The sequence below is a fragment of the Trachypithecus francoisi genome, unplaced genomic scaffold, assembly GCF_009764315.1.
Source record: "Trachypithecus francoisi isolate TF-2019V2 unplaced genomic scaffold, Tfra_2.0 Contig00909, whole genome shotgun sequence".
Lineage (NCBI taxonomy): Eukaryota > Metazoa > Chordata > Mammalia > Primates > Cercopithecidae > Trachypithecus > Trachypithecus francoisi.
In genome coordinates, this window is record NW_022680985.1 from 1 (window position 1) to 26,236 (window position 26,236).

The 26,236-nt window shown below is 37.7% G+C and overlaps 2 pseudogenes; both read right to left on the reverse strand.

Annotated features, from left to right (window-relative positions):
* Positions 1 to 1,728: 1,728 nt before the first annotated feature.
* LOC117089898 lies at positions 1,729 to 2,314 on the reverse strand (annotated as a pseudogene).
* Positions 2,315 to 7,989: 5,675 nt separating this feature from the next.
* Positions 7,990 to 8,573, reverse strand: LOC117089894 (annotated as a pseudogene).
* Between the last annotated feature and the right edge of the window lie 17,663 nt (positions 8,574 to 26,236).

A 26,236-nucleotide genomic window follows, 5' to 3' on the forward strand; every position in this document is an offset into this window, starting at 1 on the left:
ATAGTGGAGTGGAATGGATGTAATATTGAATGGAATGACTACGAAATGGAACGGAATAAATATGAATGGAATGGAATGGAACTCAGGAATGGAATGCATGGAAAGGAATATGGATGGAATTGAATATGGAATTGATGAATATAATGATATGGAATGGAATGGAAAATGGAAGTATAATTGAAGGCATCAAATATGGAATGGAATGGAAGGAATGGAATGGAATGGAATATGAAATGTAATGGAATGGGCATGTAGTGGAATATGGGAAAGAAATGGAATGAATTGGAATGGAATGGTATATGGTTGAATGGATGGAATGAATGAAATGAATATGGAATGAAATGGAATGGAAAATGAATGCAATGAAGAGAATAAAATATAATGGAATGAATATGGAATGGAATGGAGTGGATATGGAATGGAATGGCATATGGAATTGGAATGAATGGACTATGCATGGAATGGAACAGAACAGAATGCAAAATATGAAATGGAAAGGAATGGAACGAATGGAATGGAATGACAGAAAGGAATATGGAATGAGATGGAAATGGAACGGAATAGAATATGGTTGGAATGGAATATGAAATGGAATGGAATATCAATGGAATGGAATACGAATGGAATGAATATGGAACGGAATGAAATGAAATGAACGTAATGGAATGGAACTGCATGGAATGGACTATAATGGAATTTAGATGTAATGCAATGAATGGTGATTGGAATGGAATATCGAATGCAATGGAATATGGATGGAATGGAACTGAAATGGAATGGAATAAAAATGAATGGAATATGGAATGGAATGGAATGGAATGGAATGGAAATGGAATGGAATAGTATATGGAGGAAATGCATGAATTCAATTGAATGGAATATGGAATGCAATGGAATGGAATGGAATGGAATCGAATGGCATATGGAATGGAATGGAATATGGATGGATGGATTGTATTTATGGAATGAATGGAATGAAAGGAGTGGAAAGGAATATGGAATGGAATGAAACTTGGAATGGAAAGGAATATGGAATGGAATGGATATAGAATGTCGATGGAATCGAATGGATTGGAATGAATATGGAATAAATGGAAATGAATGGAATGGAATGGTATATGGATTGGAATATGGATGAAGTGTATGAAATGGAATACAATGGAATGGAAGGAAATATGCAATGAATAGAATATGGAACGTAATGAAATGGAATTGGTACAGAATGGAATACGGAAAGGAATGCATGGATGTAATATGGAATGGAATTAATGTAATGGAATGGAAGGAAATGGAATGTGAACGGAATAATGGAATGGAATGGAATGGAATATGGAATGGATGAATGGAATGGAGGGATTACCATTGATTGGAATGGAATGGAATGGAATTGAACGAACATGAAATGAATTGAATGGAACGCAAGGGAATGGAATGGAATGGAACGGAATATGGATTGCTATTGGATATGGAATGGAATGGACTATGAATGAATGGAATCGAATGGAATATGGAATGGAATGAATGGAAAGGAATGGATATGGAATTGAATGCAATGGAATGATGGAATGGAATATGGAACGGATCTAACGGAATGTATGGAACATGGGATGGAATGAATGGATTGGAATGGATTATGGGTGCACTAGAGGAATGCAATATGGAATGGAATGGAATTGGTTGGAATGGAATGGATGAATATGGAATGGAATAGACCGCAATGGAAGGGACGGAATGGAATATGGAATGGAATAAGAGAGCAGGCTTTCTCTGGGCAGTTCAAATCTCATATAGAATACAGAGAAGTCAAGGGCCAGACCCAGTCTGATAGGATGTTTTTTGTTTGCATTTCCTTTTTGCTGATTTCAAAGCTTCTTGTATGCTTGTTGTGACCGATCCACAATCCTTTTCTTGTCATCACCAGTGGCAACCTCACCAAGTAACGATAGTAATCTCCTTTCATTTTCAAATAGAAGACTTTGCTCTCTGCTTGTGAGCATTGCGGATCAAGAACTTTTCCAAAAGAGACAATACATCATTGCAGTATCTCTTCTCCCTCTCAATTTCTCTCTGTATTCTCGAGCCATCTGCTGTTTTTTTCTTAGCACCTTCCGTCTTTTTTTCAATACTTGAGATGACCCTCCAAGATGATCTACGGACTCCTACAACATTTTTGTAAGCAACTGAGAGAAGATTCCTTCCTCATTGATAATTCAGCTCCTGTTCAGTTTACAGACTTCATGCAGGCTGCCATGTCCATCATATCCTCAGCCTGCTCGACTAGTTTGGCTTTCTGCACCAGCTCGTTTTTATCCATGACTGGATGCTCTTTTTGTCTCTAGAAGCAAGATTTGAGGGACGTCATAGTCCCCCAGGTTCCCTCTGGTGGTGGAGTGGACCACAGGCTGGGTAATGAGCGAGATGGTAGCAGAAAATGAATTACTTTTAAAGAGTTTTAAAGATAAGGAAAATGTGCAACTAATGTGAGATGCTGGACATGTTTATTTGCTTCACTGTGGTAAAATTTACTCTGTATTTATATCCCATAACATCACTTGTATAACCTTCAATATACAAAATAAAGTTTATTTAAAATAAATTTAAAAAAAAAAGAAAAAGAAGGAATGGAAAGGATATCGAATGGAATATGGAATGTAATGGAATGCAATATGGAATGGAAGGTATATGGAACATAATGAATATAATGGAATGGAATATGGAATGGAAACAGAACGGAATGAAATATGAAATGGAATGGAATGGAACGGAAGGTAAAGGCATGAATGGTACGAATATGCAATGTACATGAATATGGAATGGAATGGAATACGGAATGGAAGGAATATGGAACAAAATGGAATGGAATGGAATGGAATATGGAATGAAATGGAATATGGCACGTAATGAAATGGAAGGGAGGAATATGGAAAGGAATGGAATGAAATGGAATATGGATGGAATAGAATGGGATGGAATGGGAGGGAAAGGAACATGGAACGGAATGAAATGGAATGGAATATGGAATTGAATGGAATGGAATAGATTGGAATGGAATGAATGGAATGGAGGATGGAGGTGGAACGAATGGAACGGAATATGTAACGGAATGGAAAGGAACGGAACGAATGGAAGGAATATGATATGGAATGGAATGAAGGCAAGCAATGGAATGGAATGGGAAGGAAGATGGATTGGAATTGAATGTGAATGCAATGGAATAAGGAATGAATGAATCGAATGGAATATGGAATGGAATGGAATTGAAAGCATCAATATGGAATGGAATGGAATGGAATATGGAATGGAATGAATGAATGGAATGGAGGGCAATATGGAATGAAATGGAATGGAATATAGACTGAATGGAATGTTATATGGATTGAAATGGAATTGAATGAATGAAATGGAATATGGAATGAAATGGAATGGAATATGGAATGGAATGGAATAGAATAAAATTTAGGAATGGAATATGGAATGGAAGGAAGGAATGGAATGGAATGCACTATGGAATGGAATCTAACGGAAAGGAATGGAATATGGAATGGAATGGAATGGAATGGATTGGATGGAATGGAATGGAATATGGAATGCAATAGAATGGAATGGAATATGGAATGGAATGCAATGAAATATGGAATGGAATAGAACGGAATGGAAGGGAAGGGAATGGAATATGGAATGGAATGTAATAGAATGGAATGGAAAGCAATATCCAATAGAATATGGAATAGAATGGAATGGAATGGAATGGAATATGGAGTGCAATAGAATGGAATGCAATATGGAATGGAATGGAATATGGAATATAATTTAATATGGAATGGAATGGAATATGTAATGGAACGGAATAGAACAAAATATGAAATGGAATGGAATGGAAGGGAAAGGAATGGAATGGAAAGGAATATGGAATGGACTTGAATATGGAATGGAATGGAATGGAATATGGAATGGAATGGAATGGAATATGGAAAGGAATGGAATGGAATGGAATATAAAATGGAATAGAATGGAACAGAAGGGAAATGAAGGGAATTTGGAAGAGAATGAACTGGAACGGAATGGAATGGAATTTGGAATGGAATGGAATGGAATAGAAAGGATTGGAAGGGAATGGAATATGGAATGCAATGAAATATGGAATGAAATGGAATATGGAAAGGAATAGAATGGAATGGAATGGAGTACGGAAAGGAATGGAATGGAATATGGAATGGGAAGGAATGGAATATGGAATGGAATGGAATGGAATATGGAATGGAATGGAATATGGAATGGAATGGAATGGACTGGATTGGAATGGAATATGCAAAGGAATGAAATATGGAACGGAATGAAATGGAACGGAGTGGAACGGAATGGAATGGAATACGGAATGGAATCGAATATGGAATAGAATGAAATATGCAATGGAGTGGAATGGAATGGAATGGAATATGGAATGGAATGGAATACGGAATGGAATGCAATGGAATATGGAATGAAATGGAATAAGGAATGGAATGGATAGGAATGGAATGGAATATGGAATAAAATTGAATGGAATATAGAATGGTATGGAATAGGGAATGGAATGGAATAGGGAATGGAATGGAATGGAATATGGAATGGAATGGAATATGCAATGGAATGGAATGGAATGGAATACGGAATTGAATGAAAGGGAATGGAATATGGAATGGAATGTAATATGGAAAGGAATGCAATATGAAATGGACAGGAATATGGAGTGAAATGGAATGGAATATGCAATGGAATAGAATTGAATGGAATATGGAATGGAATGGAATATGGAACGGAAAGGAATGGAATGGAATATGGAATGGAACTGAATGGAAAGGAAGAGAATGGAATGAAACAGAATGGAATGGAAAGGAATATGAAATGGAATAAGGAATGGAACGGAATGGAATGGAATGGAATAGAATGGCATGGAATGGAATGCAATATGGAATAGAATGGAATATGGAATGGAATGGAATATGGAATGGAATGGAATGGAATGAAATGGAATGGAGGATGGAGTGGAATGGAATGGAATGGAATATGTAATGGAATGGAAAATAAAGGAACGGAATGGAAGGAAATATGATATGGAATGGGATGGAACACAAGGGAATGGAATGTAATGGAACGGAATATGGACTGGAATTGAATGTGGGATCGAATGGAATATGGAATGGAATGGAATCGAATGTAATATGGAATGGAATGCAATTGAAAGGCATCAAATATGGAACGGAATGGAAGGGAATGGAATGGAATGGAATATGGAATGGAATGGAATGGAATGTAGAGGAATACGGAATTAAATGGAATGGAATGTTATATGGATTGAAATGGAATTGAATGGAATGAAATGGAATATGCCATGAAATGGAATGGAATATGGAATGGAATGGAATAGAATAAAATGTAATGGAATGGAATATGGAATGGAATGGAAGGGAATGGAATGGAATGCATTATGGAATGGAATCTAACGGAATGGAATATGGAATGGAATGGAATGGATGGAATGGAATGGAATATGGAATGCGATAGAATGGAATGGAATGGAATGAAATATGGAATGGAAAAGAGCGGAATGGAAGGGAAGGGAATGGAATATGAAATGGAATGAAATAGAATGGAATGGAAAGGAATATCCAATGGAATATGGAATGGAATGGAATGGAATCTAATGTAATGAAATGGAATGCAATATGGAATGGAATGGAATATGGAATATAATGGAATACGGAATGGAATGGAATATGTAATGGAACGGAATAGAATGAAATATGAAATGGAATGGAATGGAACGGAAGGGAAAGGATTATGGAATGGACTTGAATATGGAATGGACTTGAATATGGATGGAATGGAATGGAAGGAATATGGAATGGAATGGAATGGAATGGAATATATTGAAATGGAATATGGAACAAAATGGAATGGAAGGGAATGGAATTGAATGGAAAATGGAAACGAAAGGAATGAAACGGAATATGGAATGGAATAAAATGGAATGGAATGGAAGGGAATGGAATATTGGTCGGAATGAAATTAAATGGAATGGAATGGAATATGGAAGGGAATGGTATGGAATAGGACTGAAAGGAATGGAAAGGAATGGAATGGAATGGAATGGAATGGAATGGAATCGAATGGAGGATAGAGTGGAGTGGAATGGAATGTAATATGGAATGGAATGGAACGGACGAAATGGAACGGAATGAAATATGAAATGGAATGGAATGGAACTCAAGGGAATGGAATGCAATGGAAAGGAATATGGATTGGAATTGAATATGGAATTGAATGGAATATGGAATGATATGGAATGGAATGGAAAATGGAATGGAGTAGAATTGAAAGGCATCAAATATGGAATGGAATGGAAGGGAATGGAATGGAATGGAATATGAAATGTAATGGAATGGAATGTAGTGGAATATGGAAAGAAATGGAATGGAATATGGAATGGAATGGTATATGGATTGAAATGGAATGGAATGGAATGAAATGGAATATGGAATGAAATGGAATGGAAAATGGAATGGAATGGAAGAGAATAAAATATAATGGAATGGAATATGGAATGGAATGGAGTGGAATATGGAATGGAATGGCATATGGAATATGGAATGAAATGGAATATGCAATGGAATGGAACAGAACAGAATGCAACGAAATATGAAATGGAAAGGAATGGAACGGAATGGAATGGAATGAAATAGAAAGGAATATGGAATGAGATGGAATATGGAACGGAATAGAATATGGATTGGAATGGAATATGGAATGGAATGGAACGCAATGGAATGGAATACGAAATGGAATGGAATATGGAACGGAATGAAATGAAATGGAACGGAATGGAATGGAACGGAAGGGAATGGAATATGGAATGGAATGTTAGATGTAATGCAATGAAATGGATTGGAATGGAATATCGAATGCAATGGAATATGGAATGGAATGGAACTGAAAATGGAATGGAATAAAAATGAATGGAATATGGAATGGAATGGAATATGGAATGGAATGGAAATTGGAATGGAATAGTATATGGAAGGGAATGCAATGGAATTCAATTGAATGGAATATGGAATGCAATGGAATATGGAATGGAATGGAATCGAATGGCATATGGAATGGAATGGAATATGGAATGGAATGGATTGTATTATGGAATGGAATGGAATGGAAAGGAGTGGAAAGGAATATGGAATGGAATGAAACTTGGAATGGAAAGGAATATGGAATGGAATGGAATATAGAATGCGATGGAATCGAATGGATTGGAATGAAATATGGAATAAAATGGAATGGAATGGAATGGAATGGTATATGGATTGGAATATGGAATGAAGTGGAGTGAAATGGAATACAATGGAATGGAATGGAATATGCAATGAAATAGAATATGGAACGTAATGAAATGGAATGGTACAGAATGGAATACGGAAAGGAATGCATGGGATGTAATATGGAATGGAATAGAATGTAATGGAATGGAAGGAATTGGAATGTGGAACGGAATAAATGGAATGGAATGGAATGGAATATGGAATGGAATGAAATGGAATGGAAGGGAGTACCATGGATTGGAATGGAATGGAATGGAATTGAACGAAACATGAAATGGAATTGAATGGAACGCAAGGGAATGGAATGGAATGGAACGGAATATGGATTGCTATTGGATATGGAATGGAATGGACTATGGAATGGAATGGAATCGAATGGAATATGGAATGGAATGGAATGGAAAGGAATGGAATATGGAATGGAATGCAAGGGAATGGAATGGAATGGAATATGGAACGGAATCTAACGGAATGTAATGGAACATGGGATGGAATGGAATGGAATGGAATGGAATATGGAGTGCAATAGAATGGAATGCAATATGGAATGGAATGGAATATGGGTTGGAATGGAATGGAATGAAATATGGAATGGAATAGAACGCAATGGAAGGGAAGGGAATGGAATATGGAATGGAATAAGAGAGCAGGCTTTCTCTGGGCAGTTCAGAATCTCATAATAGAATACAGAGAAGTCAAGGGCCAGACCCAGTCTGATAGGATGTGTTGGTTGCATTTCCTTTTTGCTGATTTCAAAAGCTTCTTGGTATGCTTGTTGTGACCGATCCACAATCCTTTTCTTGTCATCACCAGTGGCAACCTCAGCCAAGTAACGATAGTAATCTCCTTTCATTTTCAAATAGAAGACTTTGCTCTCTGCTTGTGAAGCATTGCGGATCAAGAACTTTTCCAAAGAGACAATACATCATTGCAGGTATCTCTTAGCTCCCTCTCAATTTTCTCTCTGTATTCTCGAGCCATCTGCTGTTTTTTCTTAGCACCTTCCGTCTTTTGTTCAATACTTGAGATGACCCTCCAAGATGATCTACGGACTCCTACAACATTTTTGTAAGCAACTGAGAGAAGATTCCTCTCCTCATTGGATAATTCAGCTCCTTGTTCAGTTACAGACTTCATGCAGGCTGCCATGTCATCATATCACTCAGCCTGCTCGACTAGTTTGGCTTTCTGAACCAGCTCGTTTTTATCCATGACTGGATGCTCTTTTTGTCTCTTAGAAGCAAGATTTGAGGGACGTCATAGTCCCCAGGGTTCCATCTGGTGGTGGGAGTGGACCACAGGCTGGGTAATGAGCGAGGATGGTAGCAGAAAATGAATTACTTTTAAAGAGTTTTAAAGATAAGGGAAAATGTGCAACTAATGTGAGATGCTGGACATGTTTATTTGCTTCACTGTGGTAAAATTTTTACTCTGTATTTATATCCCATAACATCACTTTGTATACCTTCAATATACAAAATAAAGTTTATTTAAAATAAAATTTAAAAAAAGAAAAAGAATGGTATGGAAAGGAATATCGAATGGAATATGGAATGTAATGGAATGCAATATGGAATGGAATGGTATATGGAACATAATGGAATATATAATGGAATGGAATATGGAATGGAACAGAACGGAATGAAATATGAAATGGAATGGAATGGAACGGAAGGTAAAGGCATGGAATGGTACGGAATATGCAATGGACATGAATATGGAATGGAATGGAATACGGAATGGAATGGAATATGGAACAAAATGGAATGGAATGGAATGGAATATGGAATGAAATGGAATATGGCACGTAATGAAATGGAATGGAATGGAATATGGAAAGGAATGGAATGAAATGGAATATGGAATGGAATAGAATGGGATGGAATGGGAGGGAAAGGAACATGGAACGGAATGAAATGGAATGGAATATGGAATGGAATGGAATGGAATAGATTGGAATGGAATGAAATGGAATGGAGGATGGAGTGGAACGGAATGGAACGGAATATGTAACGGAATGGAAAGGAACGGAACGGAATGGAAGGAAATATGATATGGAATGGAATGGAAGGCAAGGCAATGGAATGGAATGGGAAGGAATATGGATTGGAATTGAATGTGGAATGCAATGGAATAAGGAATGGAATGGAATCGAATGGAATATGGAATGGAATGGAATTGAAAGGCATCAAATATGGAATGGAATGGAATGGAATATGGAATGGAATTGAATGGAATGGAATGGAGGGCAATATGGAATGAAATGGAATGGAATATAGACTGGAATGGAATGTTATATGGATTGAAATGGAATTGAATGGAATGAAATGGAATATGGAATGAAATGGAATGGAATATGGAATGGAATGGAATAGAATAAAATTTAATGGAATGGAATATGGAATGGAAGGGAAGGGAATGGAATGGAATGCAATATGGAATGGAATCTAACGGAAAGGAATGGAATATGGAATGGAATGGAATGGAATGGATTGGATGGAATGGAATGGAATATGGAATGCAATAGAATGGAATGGAATATGGAATGGAATGCAATGAAATATGGAATGGAATAGAACGGAATGGAAGGGAAGGGAATGGAATATGGAATGGAATGTAATAGAATGGAATGGAAAGCAATATCCAATAGAATATGGAATAGAATGGAATGGAATGGAATGGAATGGAATATAATGGAATGAAATGGAATGCAATATGGAATGGAATGGAATATGGAATATAATTTAATATGGAATGGAATGGAATATGTAATGGAACGGAATAGAACAAAATATGAAATGGAATGGAATGGAAGGGAAAGGAATGGAATGGAAAGGAATATGGAATGGACTTGAATATGGAATGGAATGGAATGAATATGGAATGGAATGGAATGGAATATGGAAAGGAATGGAATGGAATGGAATATAAAATGGAATAGAATGGAACAGAAGGGAAATGAAGGGAATTTGGAAGAGAATGAACTGGAACGGAATGGAATGGAATTTGGAATGGAATGGAATGGATAGGAATGGAATGGAAGGAATGGAATATGGAATGCAATGAAATATGGAATGAAATGGAATATGGAATGGAAGGAATGGAATGGAATGGAATGGAGTACGGAAAGGAATGGAATGGAATATGGAATGGGAAGGAATGGAATATGGAATGGAATGGAATGGAATATGGAATGGAATGGAATATGGAATGGAATGGAATGGACTGGATTGGAATGGAATATGCAAAGGAATGAATATGGAACGGAATGAAATGGAACGGAGTGAACGGAATGGAATGGAATACGAATGGAATCGAATATGAATAGATGAAATATGCAATGGAGTGGAGTGGATGGAATGAATATGGAAGGGAATGGAATACGAATGGAATGCAATGGAATATGGAATGAAATGGAATAAGGAATGGAATGGATAGGAATGGAATGGAATATGGAATAAAATTGAATGGAATATAGAATGGTATGGAATAGGGAATGGAATGGAATAGGGAATGGAATGGAATGGAATATGGAATGGATGGAATGCATGGAATGGAATGGAATGGAATCGGAATTGAATGAAAGGGAATGGGGAATGGATGTATAATGGAAAGGAATGCAATATGAAATGGACAGGAAATGGAGTGAAATGGAATGGAATATGCAATGGAATAGAATTGAATGGAATATGGAATGGAATGGATATGGAACGGAAAGAATGGAATGGATAGGAATGGAACTGAATGGAAAGGAAGAGAATGGAATGAACAGAATGGAATGGAAAGAATATGAAATGGAATAAGAATGGAACGGATGGAATGGAATGGAATAGAATGGCATGGAATGGAATGCAATATGAATAGAATGGAATATGGAATGGAATGGATATGGAATGGAATGAATGGAATGAAATGGAATGGAGGATGAGTGGAATGGAATGGAATGGAATGTAATGGAATGGAAATAAAGGAACGGAATGGAAGGAAATATGATAGGATGGATGGAACACAAGGGAATGGAATGTAATGGAACGAATATGGACTGGAATTGAATGTGGGATCGAATGAATATGGATGGAATGGATCGAATGTAATATGGAATGGAATGCAATTGAAAGGCATCAAATATGGAACGAATGGAAGGGAATGGAATGGAATGGAATATGGAATGGAATGGAATGGAATTAAGGAATACGGAATTAATGGAATGGAATGTTATATGGATTGAAATGGAATTGAATGGAATGAAATGGATATGCCATGAAATGGAATGGATATGGAATGGAATGGAATAGAATAAATGTATGGATGGAATATGGAATGGAATGGAAGGGAATGGAATGGAATGCATTATGGAATGGAATCTAACGGAATGGAATATGGAATGGATGGAATGGATGGAATGGAATGGAATATGGAATGCGATAGAATGGAATGGAATGGAATGAAATATGGAATGAAAAGAGCGGAATGGAAGGGAAGGGAATGGAATGAATGGAATGAAATAGAATGGAATGGAAAGGAATATCCATGGAATATGGAATGGAATGGAATGGAATCTAATGTAATGAAATGGAATGCATATGGAATGGAATGGAATATGGAATATATGGAATACTGAATGGAATGGAATATGTAATGGAACGTAATAAATGAAATATGAAATGGAATGGAATGGACACGGGAAGGGAAAGGATATGGAATGGACTTGAATATGGAATGGACTTGATATTAATGGAATGGAATATGGAATGGAATGGAATGGAATGAATATATTGAAATGGAATATGAACAAAATGGAATGGAAGGGAATGGAATGAATGGAAAATGGAAACGAAAGAATGAACGGAATATGGAATGGAATAAAATGGAATGGAATGGAAGGGAATTGAATATTGGTCGGAATGAAATTAAATGGAATGGAATGGAATGGAAGGGAATGGTATGGAATAGGACTGAAGGATGGAAATGAATGGAATGGAATGAATGGAATCGAATGGAGGATAGAGTGGAGTGGAATGGAATGATATATGGAATGGAATGGAACGGACGAAATGGAACGGAATGAAATATGAAATGGAATGGAATGGAACTCAAGGGAATGGAATGCAATGGAAAGGAATATGGATTGGAATTGAATAGAATTGAATTGGAATATTATGCTGGATATGGAATGGAATATGAAATGGAATGGAGTAGAATTGAAAAGCATCAAATATGAATGGAATGGAAGGAATGGATGGAATGGAATATGAAATGTAATGGAATGGATGTAGTGGATATGGAAAGAATGGAATGGAATATGGAATGAAATGGTATATGGATTGAAATGGAATGGAATGGAATGAAATGGAATATGGAATGAATGGAATGAAATGGAATGGAATGGAAGAGAATAAAATATAATGGAATGGAATATGGAATGGAATGGAGGGAATATGTGAATTGAATGGCATATGGAATATATGGAAAGATGGAATATGCAATGGAATGGAACAGAACAGAATGCAACGAAATATGAAATGGAAAGGAATGAACGAAATGGAATGGAATGAAATAGAAAGTAATATGGAATGAGATGGAATATGGAACGGAATAGAATATGGATTGGAATGGAATATGAAATGAATGAATATGGAATGGAATGGAACGCAATGGAATGGAATACGAAAATGGAATGGAAATATGAACTGAATGAATGAAATGGAACGGAATGAATGGAACTGAAGGAATGGAATATGGAATGGAATGTTAGATGTAAATGAATGAATGGATTGGAATGGAATATCGAATGCAATGGAATATGGAATGGAATGGAACTGAAAATGGAATGGAATAAAAATGAATGGAATATGGAATGGAATGGAATATGGAATGGAATGGAAATTGGAATGGAATAGTATAGGAAGGGAATGCAATGGAATTCAATTGAATGGAATATGGAATGCAATGGAATATGGAATGGAATGGAATCGATGGCATATGGAATGGAATGGATATGGAATGGAATGGATTGTATTATGGAATGAATGGAATGGAAAGAGTGAAAGGAATATGGAATGGAATGAAACTTGGAATGGAAAGGAATATGGAATGGAATGGAAAGGAATGGAATATACAATGGAATGGAATGGAATGGAATGGAATGGAATATGGAATGGAATGGAATGGAGTATGGAATGGAATTGAATACGGAATGGAAGGGAATATGGAATGGAATGGAATGGAATGGAATAGGATTTGAAATGGAATGTAATGGTATATGAAATGGAAATAAATATGGATGGGATGGAATGGAATGGAATGAAACATGGAATGAAAGGAATATGGAATGGAATGGAATTGGAATTGAAAGGAATGGAATATACAATGGAATGGAATGGAATGGAATATGGAATGGAATGGATGGAGTAATGGAATGGTGAATTGTGAATATGGAATGGAAGTGGATATGGAATGGAATGGAATGGAGTAGAATTTGAATTGGAATGTAATGTATATAAATGGAAGGAATATGGATGGGATGGAATGGAATGGAATGGAATATGGAATGGAATATGGAATATAATATGAATCGAATGGAATGGAATGGAAAAATGAAATGAAATGAATGGAATGGAATTTAAGGGAATATGAGGGAAGGAAACTAATGGAATGAACGGAACGCAATATGAAATTGAATGGAATGGAACGGAAGACAATGAAAATGGAATGAAAGGAATAAGGAATGGATTGGAATATCAATTGTATGGAATATAGAAAGGAATGGAAGGAATGGAATGGAATGTAATGGAGCCGAATGGATTGGAATGGAATATGGAATGGATTGGTCTAATAAATAAAATGGCATATGGAATGGAATGGAATGGAATGGCATGATATAAATGGAATGGAATATGCAATGTATGAATGGAATGGAATGGAATATGGAAAGGAATGGAGTGGAATGGAATAGAATGGAATGGAATGGAATATGGTATGGAATGGAATATGGAATGGAACAGAACATCACGGAAATGAAAGAATTATGAAATGGAGTGGAATGGAATGGAAGGGAATGGAATCGAATGGAAAGGAATATAAAATGGGATGGAATATGGAATGGAATGGAATGGAATGGAATATGGAATGGAAAGTAATGGAATATGGAATGGAATAGAATGGAATGGAATAAAGAATGGAATGGAATATGGAATGGAATTTAAAGGAATGGAATGGAATGGAATGGAGTATGCAATGGAATGGAATATGGAATTGAATGAAATGGAATGGAACGGAATGGAATGGCATGGAATGGAATATGGGATGCAATGGAATGAAAGGGAATAGAATGGAATGGAATGGAATATGGAATGGAGTGGAATATGGAAGGGAATGGAATATGGAATGGAAAGGAATATGGAGTTGAATGGAATGGAAAGGAATATAAAATGGAATGGAATGCACTGGAATGGAAATGAATGGAATATCGAAAGGAATGAAATGTAATATGGGATGGAATGAAATATGAAATGGAATGCAATGGAATATGGAATGGCAGGAATGGAATATGGAATGGAATGGAATATAGAATGGGATGGAATGGAATGGAATGGAATGGAATATGGAACAGAATGGAATGGATTGGAATGGAATGGAGTGGAATATGGAATAGAATATATAATGGAATGGAATAGAATGGAATGGAATAGAATTGAATGGAATGCAAAGGAATGGAATATGGAATGGATGGAATATGGAAGAATACAATAGAATGAATGGAATGGAATACGGAATGACATGAAATGAATGGAATATGGAATGGAATGGAATATGAAACGGAATGTAATGGAATTGGGTGGAATATGGAATGGAGTAGAATGGAATGGAATGAAATATGGAATGGAATTGAAATGGATGGAATGGAATATGGAATGGGAATGGCAATGGAATATGGAATGGAATTGAATATGCAATGGAATGGATGAATGAATAGAATATGGAATGGAATGGAATGGAAACCAATGGAATATGGAATGGAATCAAATGAATATGGAATGGAAGGAATACGGAATGGAATAGAAAGGAATGGAATTTGGAATGGATGGATGGAATATGGAATGGAATGGAATATGGAACGGAATGAAATGGAATGAAATTGAATGGAATGGAATCAAATGGAATGGAATATGGAATGGAATGAAAATGAATGGAATGAAATGGAATGGAGTGGAATATGAAATGGAATGGAGTGGATATGGAATTCGGAATGGAATGGAATGTGGAATGGAATGGAATATGGACAGTATGGAATGGAATATTGAATGGAATGGAATGGATTGGAAGAGAATGGAATGGAATATGGAATGGAATGCAATGGAATATTGAATGGAATTTGAATGGAATATGCAATGGAATGGAGCGGAAAGGAATGGAATGAAATATGAAATGAAATGGAATGGAACGCAATGGAATGGAATGAAATAGAAAATAATATGGAATGGGATGTAATATGGATGGAATGGAATATGGAATGAATGAAATATGGAATGGAATGGAATGGTAAGGAATGGAAAGTAATATGGAAGGAATGGAATGAAATGAATGGAATGGATGGAATACGAAAAGGGATGGAATATGCAACGGAATGGAATGGAAACAGAATGGAACGGAATGGAATGGAATATATATGGAATGGTAGATGGAAGGAAAGGAATGCACTATGGACGCAATGGAAAATGGAATGGAATTTAATATGGAGGAGTGGAATGGAATATGGAATGGAATTGAAAATGTAATGGATTGAAATATGGAGTGGAATGGAATGGAATATAGAATGGAATGCAATGGGATGGATGGAGTATGGTATGGAATGGAATGGAAGGAATATGGAATGGAGTGGAATGGAATGGAATGGATGGGAACATGGAATGGAATGGAATATGGAACGAATGGAATGGAGTGGAATGGAATGGAATGGAATGGAATAGGAGTGGATGGCATATGCATTGGAATGGATATGGAATTGAATGGATGGAATGGAATATGAAATGCAATGAAATATGAAATGCCATGGCATATGGAATGGAGTGGAATGGAATGGAATTTAATATGGAATGGAATGGAATATGGAATGGTATATAGAATGGATGAAATATGGAATGGAATGTAGAATGCAATGGAATATGAATGGAATGGAACGGAACAGAAAGGAACGAAATATGAAATGCAATGGATGGAATCCCAGTTTGGGTTAAAGCTTACTCTACATTTCTCAATTTGACAAGTCAGTCTTAGAGGGTTCAGCGAAGGGACAGTAATGGCAACCGGAGGCCTGTGTCGAGCAAGGAAATGTCTTCCATTGAATATTTGAGAGAAGCTTTCTGCGCAACCTTTTGTGAAGTTTGTGCTCATCTCATAGAGTTAAATCATTCTTTGGATTGAGTAGTTTGAAATCACTGTTTCTGTGGAATCTTGAAAGGCCATTTGGAAACACGCCTTAGAATATCCTGAAAAAGAAATAACCTCAGAGAGAAACCAGAAGGAAGCTTTCTGTGAAACGGCTCTGTGTCACGTGAATTCTGCTCACACAGTTAAGCTTTTCTTTTCATTGAGGAGTATCATAACACTGTGTTGTATAATCTGCGAAGGGAAGGGATATCAGGAGCACTTTGAGACTTACGGTGAGAAAGGAAACGTCTTCACATAGAAACTGGAGAGAAGCTTTCTGAGGAGCTGATTTGTGATGTGTACTTTCCACTCACAGAATTCCACTTACGAATGACGTGTGCATTCCACTCACAGAATGACGTGTGCATTCCACTCACCTTTCTTCTGCTAGAGGATTCCAAAATCCTTTTGGAGAAAAAGCTACCAAGAGACATTTGGGAGTATAGGAATGGCTATTGTGAAAAAGGAATATCCTCAGACAAAAACTGGAAATAAGATTCTGTGAAACTGCTTTGTGTTAGATATATTTATTCATCGGCATAGATAAAACGTTTCTTATATTATGCAGTTTGGAAACTCCATGCAGGATCCGAGAAGAGACAGAGAGAGAGACATTCGGGAGCCATTCAGGCCTACGGTGGTGAAAGAGGAAATATCTTCAGATAAAAAGTGGATAGAAGCTTTCTGAGAAAGGACTTTGTGATGTATGCATTCCACTCAGGGAGTTATACCTCTTTTCTCACAAGGCAGTGTTTGAAGAGTGTTCCTGTGAAACCGAAAGTGATATTTCGGAGCGAATTGAGGACTATGGTGAATAGTAAAATATACTAAAAAAATCGAGGAAGAAGCGTTCCTAGAATCTGTTCTCTGATATGTGCATTCACGTCACAGAGTTAATGCTTACTCTATGTTGCCCATTTCGAAACTGTCTTTGAAGGATCTGTGAAGGGATATTTAGTGACGCCCGGATGCTTTTGGTGAGCAAGGAAATGTTTTCCGATGAAACCTGCAGAGAAACTTTCTGAGCAACTGCTTTGCGATGTGTGTATTCATCTCATAGAGCTAAACCGTTCTTTGGATTGAACAGCTGGAAATCACTGTTTTTGTGGAATCTGAGGAAGGACATTTGGGAATGATCCTTAGAACATGGAGAAAGAAATATCCTCAGGTAAAATCCAGATGGAAGCTTTCTGTGAATGGCTCTGTGTCATCTCAATGGCTCTTACTCAGTTAAGACCCTCTTTTCATTGAGTAGGTTTCTAACCCTGTGTATGCTTAGCGTGTGACGGGATATTCAGGATCACTTTGAGACTTATGGTGAAAAGGAAATATGTTAAGATCAAAACTGGAGAGAAGCTTTCCAAGGACCTGCCTTGTGGCGTGTGCATTCCACGCACAGTGTTATACCTCTCTTCTCATACAGCGTCAGGGAAACCCTTTTGGAAAAACAGGTACCAAGTGATATTCAGTAGCATGTTGATGACGATGGTTAAAAGTGAAATAGCCTCAAACTAAAACTGGAGAAAGCTTTCTGTGAAACTATCCTGTGATATGTATAATCATCTCACATCTACATTATCTATATCAATAATGCTTTCTTTACATTACGTAGCTTGGAAACTGTCATGGACGGATCCACGAAGGGACCTTCGGGTACACTTCGAGGACTATGGTGAAGAACGAAATATCCTCAGAACAGAACGGGAAAGAAGCTTTCTGTGAATCTGCTTTTTGCTATGTTATACATCTCACATAGATGATGAAACTTTATATTACACAGCTTGGAAACTCCCTCGTGGATGGATCCACGAAGAGATATTTGGGTCACATTCGGGTCTCTAGTGAAATAGGAAATTTAGTCAGATCAAAACGGGAGAGGAGCTTTTGAGAAACTGCTTGGTGTCGTGCGCATTCCACTCAGGGCGTTATAACTTTGTTCTCATAAGGCACAATTTGAACACTGTTTACTGTAATACCAAAAGAGGTGATTTGGAGCTCATTGAAGATGATGGCAAAATTGAAATGTCAAAAAAAAAAAAAAAAAACAGAAAGAAGCACTCGAAGAAACTGCTCTCTGACATGTCCATTTTTACACAGGGTTAAAGCTTACTCTACATTTCCCAGTTTGAAAATCGTTCTTGAGGGTTCTGCAAAGGGATAGTAAGTGGCAACCAGAGGCTTGTGTCGAGCAAGGAAATGTCTTCCATCGAATATTTGAGAGAAGCTTTCTTCGCAACTCTTTTGTGTAGTTTGTGTTCATCTCATAGAATTAAATCATTCTTTGGATTGAGTAGTTTGAAATCACTGTTTCTCTGGAATCTGAGAAAGGACATTTGGAAACGTTCTTTACAATATCCTGAAAAAGAATAAAAACGGAGAGAGAAACCAGGAAGAAGATTCTGTCAAACTGCACTGTGTAAGGTGAATTCCGCTCACACAGTTAAGCTTCTCTTTCATTGAGCAGTATCATAACACTGTTTCTGTTTTGTTTGCGAAGGGATATTCAGGAGTGCTTTGAGGCTTACGGTGAGAAAGGAAACGTCTTCACATAGAAACTGGAGAGATGCTTTCTGAGGAGCTGTTTTGTGACGTGTGCATTCCACTCACAGAATTCCACACACAGAATGACGTGTGCATTCCACTCACCTTTCTTCTCCTAGAGGATTCTGAAATCCCTTTTGGAGAAAAAGCTACCAAGAGACAATCGGGGGTATAGGATGGCTATGGTGAAAAGGAAATATCCTCAGACAAAAACTGGAAAGCAGATTTCTGTGAAATGCTTTCTGATAGATATATTTATTCATCTCACATAGTTAAAACTTTCTTATATTACGCACTTTGGAAACTCCGTCATGCACGGATCTGCAAAGGGATATTCGGGAGCACATTCAGGCCTATGGTGAAAGAGGAATATCTTCAGAAAAAAAGAGGAGAGAAGCTTTCTGAGAAACTACTTTGTGATGTACGCATTCCACTCAGGGAGTTATACCTCTTTTCTCACAGGCAGTGTTTGATCACTGTTCCTCTGAAATCAAAAAAAGTGATATTTCGGACCACATTAAGGACTATGGCGAATGGTGAAATGCACTGAAATAAAATTGAAGAAGAAGCGTTCCCAGAATCTGCTCTTGATATGTGCATCCATTTCACAGAGTTAATGCTTTCTCTATGTTGTCCGGTTTCAAAACTCTGTCTTTGAAGGACCTGTGAAGTGATATTAGTGACGCCCGGACACTTGTGGTGAGCAAGGAAACGTCTTCCAATGAAACCTGCAGAGAAAATTTCTGAGCAACTGCTTTGCGATGTGTTTTCGTCTCATAGAATTAAACCATTCTTTGGATTGAACAGCTTGAAATCACTGTTTTTGTGGAATCTGAGGAAGGACATTTGGGAACGATCCTTAGAACATGGACAAGAAATATCCTCAGGAAATCCAGAAGGAAGCTTTCCGTGAAACTGCTCTGTGTCATCTTAATGGATGTCACTCAGTTAAGCCCCTATTTCATTGAGCAATTTTCTAACCCTGTGTATGCTTAGCGTGTGACGGGATATTCAGGAGCACTTTGTGGCTTACGATGAAAAAGGAAATATGTTCAGGACAAAACTGGAAAGAAGCTTTCCGAGGAACTGCCCTGTGATGTGTGCATTCCACTCAGAGTGTTATACCTCTCATCTCATACAGCGTGGGGGAAACCCTTTTGGAGAAACAGGTACCAAGTGATATTCAGGATCATGTTGGTGCCGATGGTGAAAAGGTATATATAGCCTCAGACTAAAACTGGAAAAAGGTTTTGGAAACTACTCTGTGATATGTGTAATCATCTCACATAGATATGCTTTCTTTACATTATGCAGCTTGGAAAATGTCATGGTCGGATCCACGAAGGGACCTTCGGGAGCACTTTGAGGACTATGGTGAAAAACGAAATACCTTCAGATTAGAATGGGAAAGAAGCATTCTGTGAATCTGCTTTTTGCTATGTTTATTCATCTCATATAGATGAAGCTTTATTTACATTACACAGCTTGGAAACACCCTCGTGGATGGATCTGCAAAGGGTATTTGGGATCACATTCTGCCTATAGTGAAATAGGAAATAGAGTCAGATCAAAACAGGAGAGAAGCTTTCTGAGAAACTGCTTGGTGACGTGTGCTTTCCACTCACAAAAATCTACTCACAGAATGATGTGTGCATTCCACTCACAGAATGATGTGTGAATTCCAATCAGCTTTCTTCTCCTAGAGGATGCTGGAATCTCTTTGGAGAAAAAGCTACCAAGGGACATTCGGGAGTACAGGGATGGCTTTGTTGAAAAAGGAAATATCCTCAGACAAAAACTGGAAAGAAGATTTCTGTGAAACTGCTTTGTGTTAGATATTTATTCATCTCGCATAGTTAAAATTTCTTATATTACGCAGTTCAGAAACTGCGTCATGAATGCATCCCCGAAGGGACATTCGGGAGCACATTCAGACCTACGGTGAAAGAGGAGATATCTTCAGATAAAAAGTGGAGAGAAGCTTTTGAGAAACGACTTTGTGATGTATGTATTCCACACAGGGAGTTATACCTCTTTTCTCACAAGACAGTGTTTGAACACTGTTCCTGTGAAACCGAAAAAGTGATATTCAGAGCGAATTGAGGACTATGGCGAATAGTGAAATATACTGAAATGAAGTCGAGGAAGAAGCGTTCCAAGAATCTGCTCTCTGATATGTGCATTCACTTCACAGAGTTACTGCTTACTCTCTGTTGCCCAGTTTCGAAAGTGTGTCTTTGAGAATCTGTGAGGGTATATTTACTGACGTACGGAGGCTTCTGGTGAGCAAGGAATCATCTTGCGATGAAATATGTAGAGAACATTCTGAGCAACTGCTTTTCGATGTGTGTATTCGTCTCATAGAGTTAAACCGTGCTTGGATTGAACAGCTTGAAATCACTGTTTGGTGGAATCGGAGAAAAGACATTTGGGAACAATCCTTAGAACATGGAGAAAGAATATCCTCGGGTAAAATCCAGAAGGAAGCTTTCTGTGAAACTGCTCTGTGTCCTCTTAATGGCTCTCGCTCAGTTTAGCCCCTCTTTTCATTGAGCAGTTTTCTAACCCTGTGTATGCTTAACGTGTGACGGGATATTCAGGAGCACTTTGAGGCTTTCCGTGAAAAAGGAAATACGTACAGACAAAAACTGGAGAGAAGCTTTCCGAGGAACTGCCTTTTGAGGTGTGCATTCCACTCACAGTGTTATACCTCTCTTCTCCTACGGCATCGGGGAAACCCTTTTGAAGAAACAGGCACCAACTGATATTCGGGAGCATGTTGATGCCAATGATGAAAAGGGAAATAGCCTCAGAATAAAACTGGAAATAGCTTTCTAGGAAACTACTCTGTGATATGTGTAATCATCTCACATAGATAATGCTTTCTTTACATTACGCAGCTTGGAAACTGTCATGGACGGATCCACGAACTGACCTTTGGGAGCACTTTGAGGACTATGGTGAAAATCGAAATATCTTCAGATAAAAACTGGAAAGAAGCATTCTGTTAATCTGCTTGTTGCTATGTTTATTCATCTCACATAGATGACGCTTTCTTTACATTACATAGCTTAGAAACTCCCTCGTGGATGGATCCGCAAAGGATATTGGGATCACATTCGGGCCTATAGTGATATAGGAAATATAATCAGAACATAACGGGAGTGAAGCTTTCTGCGAAACTGCTTGGTGATGTGTGCATTCCACTCAGGAGTTATAACTTTCTTCTCATAAGCACATTTGAACACTGTTCCTGTAAAACCAAAAGACTGATATTCGGAGGACTTGAAGACTATGGCAAAATTGATATGTCCAATAAAAAACAGAAAGAAGCACTTGAAGAACTGCTCTCGGACATGTCCATTTTTCACAGGGTTAAATCTTACTCTACATTTCCCAGTTTGAAAGTCGGTCTCTGAGGATTCTGTGAAGGATAGTAAGTGGCAACCAGAGGCCTGTGTCGAACAGAAAAATATCTTCCATCGAAAACTGCAGAGAAGCTTTCTGCGCAACTATTTGTGATGTTTGTATTCCCCTCATAGAGATAAATCATTATTTGGATTGAGTAGTTTGAAATCACTGTCTCTGTGGAATCTGACAAAGGATATTTGGAAACACTCTGTAGAATATCCTGAAAAAGAAATAACCTCAGAGAGAAACCAGAAGGAAGCTTTCTGTGAAACTGCTCTGTGTCACGTGAATTCCACTCAGACATTTAAGCTTCTTTTTTCATTGAGCAGTATCATACACCCTGTTTTTGTTTAGCCTGTGAAGGATATTCAGGAGAGCTTTGAGGGTTACGGTGAGGAAGAAAGGTCTTCAGTTAGAAACTGGAGATAATCTTTCTGAGGAGCTGGCTTGTGGGTGCGTTCCACTCACAGAAATATACCTTTCTTCTCATAGAGGATTCCAGAATCCCTTTTGGAGAAAAAGCTACCAAGATTATTCGGGATTATTGGGATGGCTATGGTGAAAATGGGTATCCTTAGACAAAAACTGGAAAGAAGATTTCTGTGAAACTGAATGTGTTAGATATATTTATTCATCTCGCATAGTTAAAACTTTTCTTATATTATGCAGTTTTGGAAACTAGCTCATGCACGGATCCATGAAGGGACATTCGGAGCACATTCCAGCCTACACTGAAAGAGGGGATATCTTCAGTAAAATTGATTAGAAGCTTTCTGGCTAACTACTTTGTGACTCATGCATTGCCCTTAGGAAGTTATACCTCTTTCTCACAAGGCAGCATATGAACACTGGTACTGTGAATCCGAAAATGTGATATTTCGGAGCACATTGAGGACTCTGGTGAATTGTGAAATATACTGAAATAATAGAGTAAGAAGCATTCCAAGAATCTGCTCTCTGATATGTGCATTCACTTCACAGTGCTAATGCTTACTCTATGTTGCTCAATTTCAAAACTCTGTTTTTTGAAGAATCTGTGAAGGATATTTAGTGACGCCCAAGGCTTGTGGTGAGCGAGTAACGTCTTCCGATGAGACCTGCAGAGAGACGTTTTGAGCAACTGCTTGGCGATCTGTGTATTCTTCTCATAGAGATAAACATTATTTGGATTGAGAAGCTTGGAATCACTGTTTTTGTGGAATCTGAGGCAGGATATTTGGGACAATACTTAGAACATGAAGAAAGAATATCCTGAGGTAAAATCCAGAAGGAAGCTTTCTGTGAAGCTGCTCTGTGTGCCTTAATTCCTCTCACTCAGTTAAGCCTCTCTTTTCATTGAGCAGTTTTCTAACTAACCCTGTGTATGTTTAGCGTGTGCTGGGATATTCGGGAGCACTTTGCAGCTAATGGTGTAAAAGGAAATACGTTCAGACCGAAACTGAAGAGAAGCTTTCTAAGGAGCTGCTTTGTGACGTGTGCCTTCCACTCACAGTGTTATACCACTCTTCTCATACAGTGTCGGTGAAACCTTTTTGGAGAAACAGGTACAAGGTGATATTTGGGAGCATGTTGATGCTGATGGTGAAAAGGGAAACAGCCTCGAGAAAACTGGAAAGAAGCTTTCTAGGAACTGCTCTGTGATATGTGTAATCATCTCACATAGATAAGCTTTCTTTACATTACACATCTTGAAACTGTCATGGACGGATCCACGAAGGGACCTTCGGGAGCACATTCAGGACTATGGTGAAAAAGGAAATATCTTCAGATAAAACTGGAAAGAAGCTTTCTGTGAATCTAATTTTTGCTATGTTTGTTCATCTTACATAGAGGAAGCCTTCTTCACATTACGGAGCTTGGAAACTCCCTCGTGATGGATCCGCAAAGGGATATTGGGATCACAGTCGGACGTATGATGAATAGGAAATATATCAGATAAAAACTGTTGAGGAGCTTTCTGAGAAACTGCTTGGTGATGTGTGCATTCCACTCAGGGAGTTATAACTTTTTCTTTCATAAGTAACAGTTTGAAAACTGTTCCTGTATAACAAAAAAGTGATATTCGGAGCACTTGAAGACTATGGCAAAAAGTGAAATGTCATCCAGTAAAAAACAAAAGAAAAGCATTCGAAGAAACTGCTCTCTGACATGTCCATTCTTTTCACAGGGTTAAATCTTACTCTACATTTCCCAGTATGAAAGTCGGTCTTTGAGGGTTCTACAAAGGGATAGTAACTAGCAAGTGGAGATCTGTGTCGAGGAAGGAAATGTCTTCCATCGAAAATCGGGAGAAGCTTTCTGCACAACTCTTTTGTGATGTTTGTATTCATCTCATAGAGTTAAATCAGTCTATGGACTGAGCAGTTTGAAATCACTGACTCTGTGGAATCTGAGAAAGGACATTTGGAAACGCTCTTTAGAATATCCTAAAAAGGAAAAAACCTCAGAGAGAAACCAGAAGAAAGCTTTCTGTGAAACTGCTCTCTATCACGTGAATTCTGCTCACACAGTAAAGCTTCTCTTTTCATCGAACAGTATCATTACACTGATTTTGTTCAGTCTGCGAAGGGATATTCTGGAGCACTATGAGGCTTACAGTGAAAAAGGAAATGTCTTCAGATAGAAACTGCAGAGAAGTTTTCTGAGGAGCTGCTTTGTGATGTGTGCATTCCACTCACAGAAATATACCTTTCTTCTCGTAGAGGATTCCAGAAATCCTTTGGAGAAAAAGCTACCAAGACACACTCGGGAGTATAGGGACAGCTATGGTGAAAAAGGAAATATCCTCACACAAAAACTGGAAAGAAGATTTCTGTGAAACTGCTTTGTGTTAGATATATTTATTCATCTTGCATAGTTAAAACTTTTCTTATATTATGCAGTTTGGGAACTCTGTCATGCACGGATCCATGAAGGGACTTCGGGAGCACATTCAGGCCTTCAGTGAAAGAGGAGATATCTTCAGATAAAAAGTGGATAGAAGCTTTCTGAGAAATGACTTTGTGATGTGTGCATTCCACTCAGGGAGTTCAAACAGTGTTTGAACACTGTTCCTGTGAAAGCGAAAAAGTGATATTTCAGAGCGCATTGAGAACTATGGCGAATAGTGAAATATACTGAAATAAAATCGAGGAAGAAGCGCTCCAAGAATCTGCTCTCTGATATGTGCATTCACTTCGCACAGTTAATGCTTACTCTATGTTGCCCAGTTTCTAAATTATGTCTTTGAAGAATCTGTGAAGGGATATTTCATGACGCCCGGAGGCTTGTGGTGGGCAAGGAAACATCTTCCGATGAAACCTTCAGATTAACGTTCTGAACCACTGCCTTGCGATGTGTGTATTTGTCTGATAGTTTTAAACCATTCTTTCGATTGAACAGCTTGAAATCACTGTTTTTGTGGAATCTGAGGAAGGACATTTGGGAACGATCCTTAGAATATGGAGAAAAAATTATTCTCAGGTAAAATCCAGGAGGAAGCTTTCTGTTAAACTGCTCTG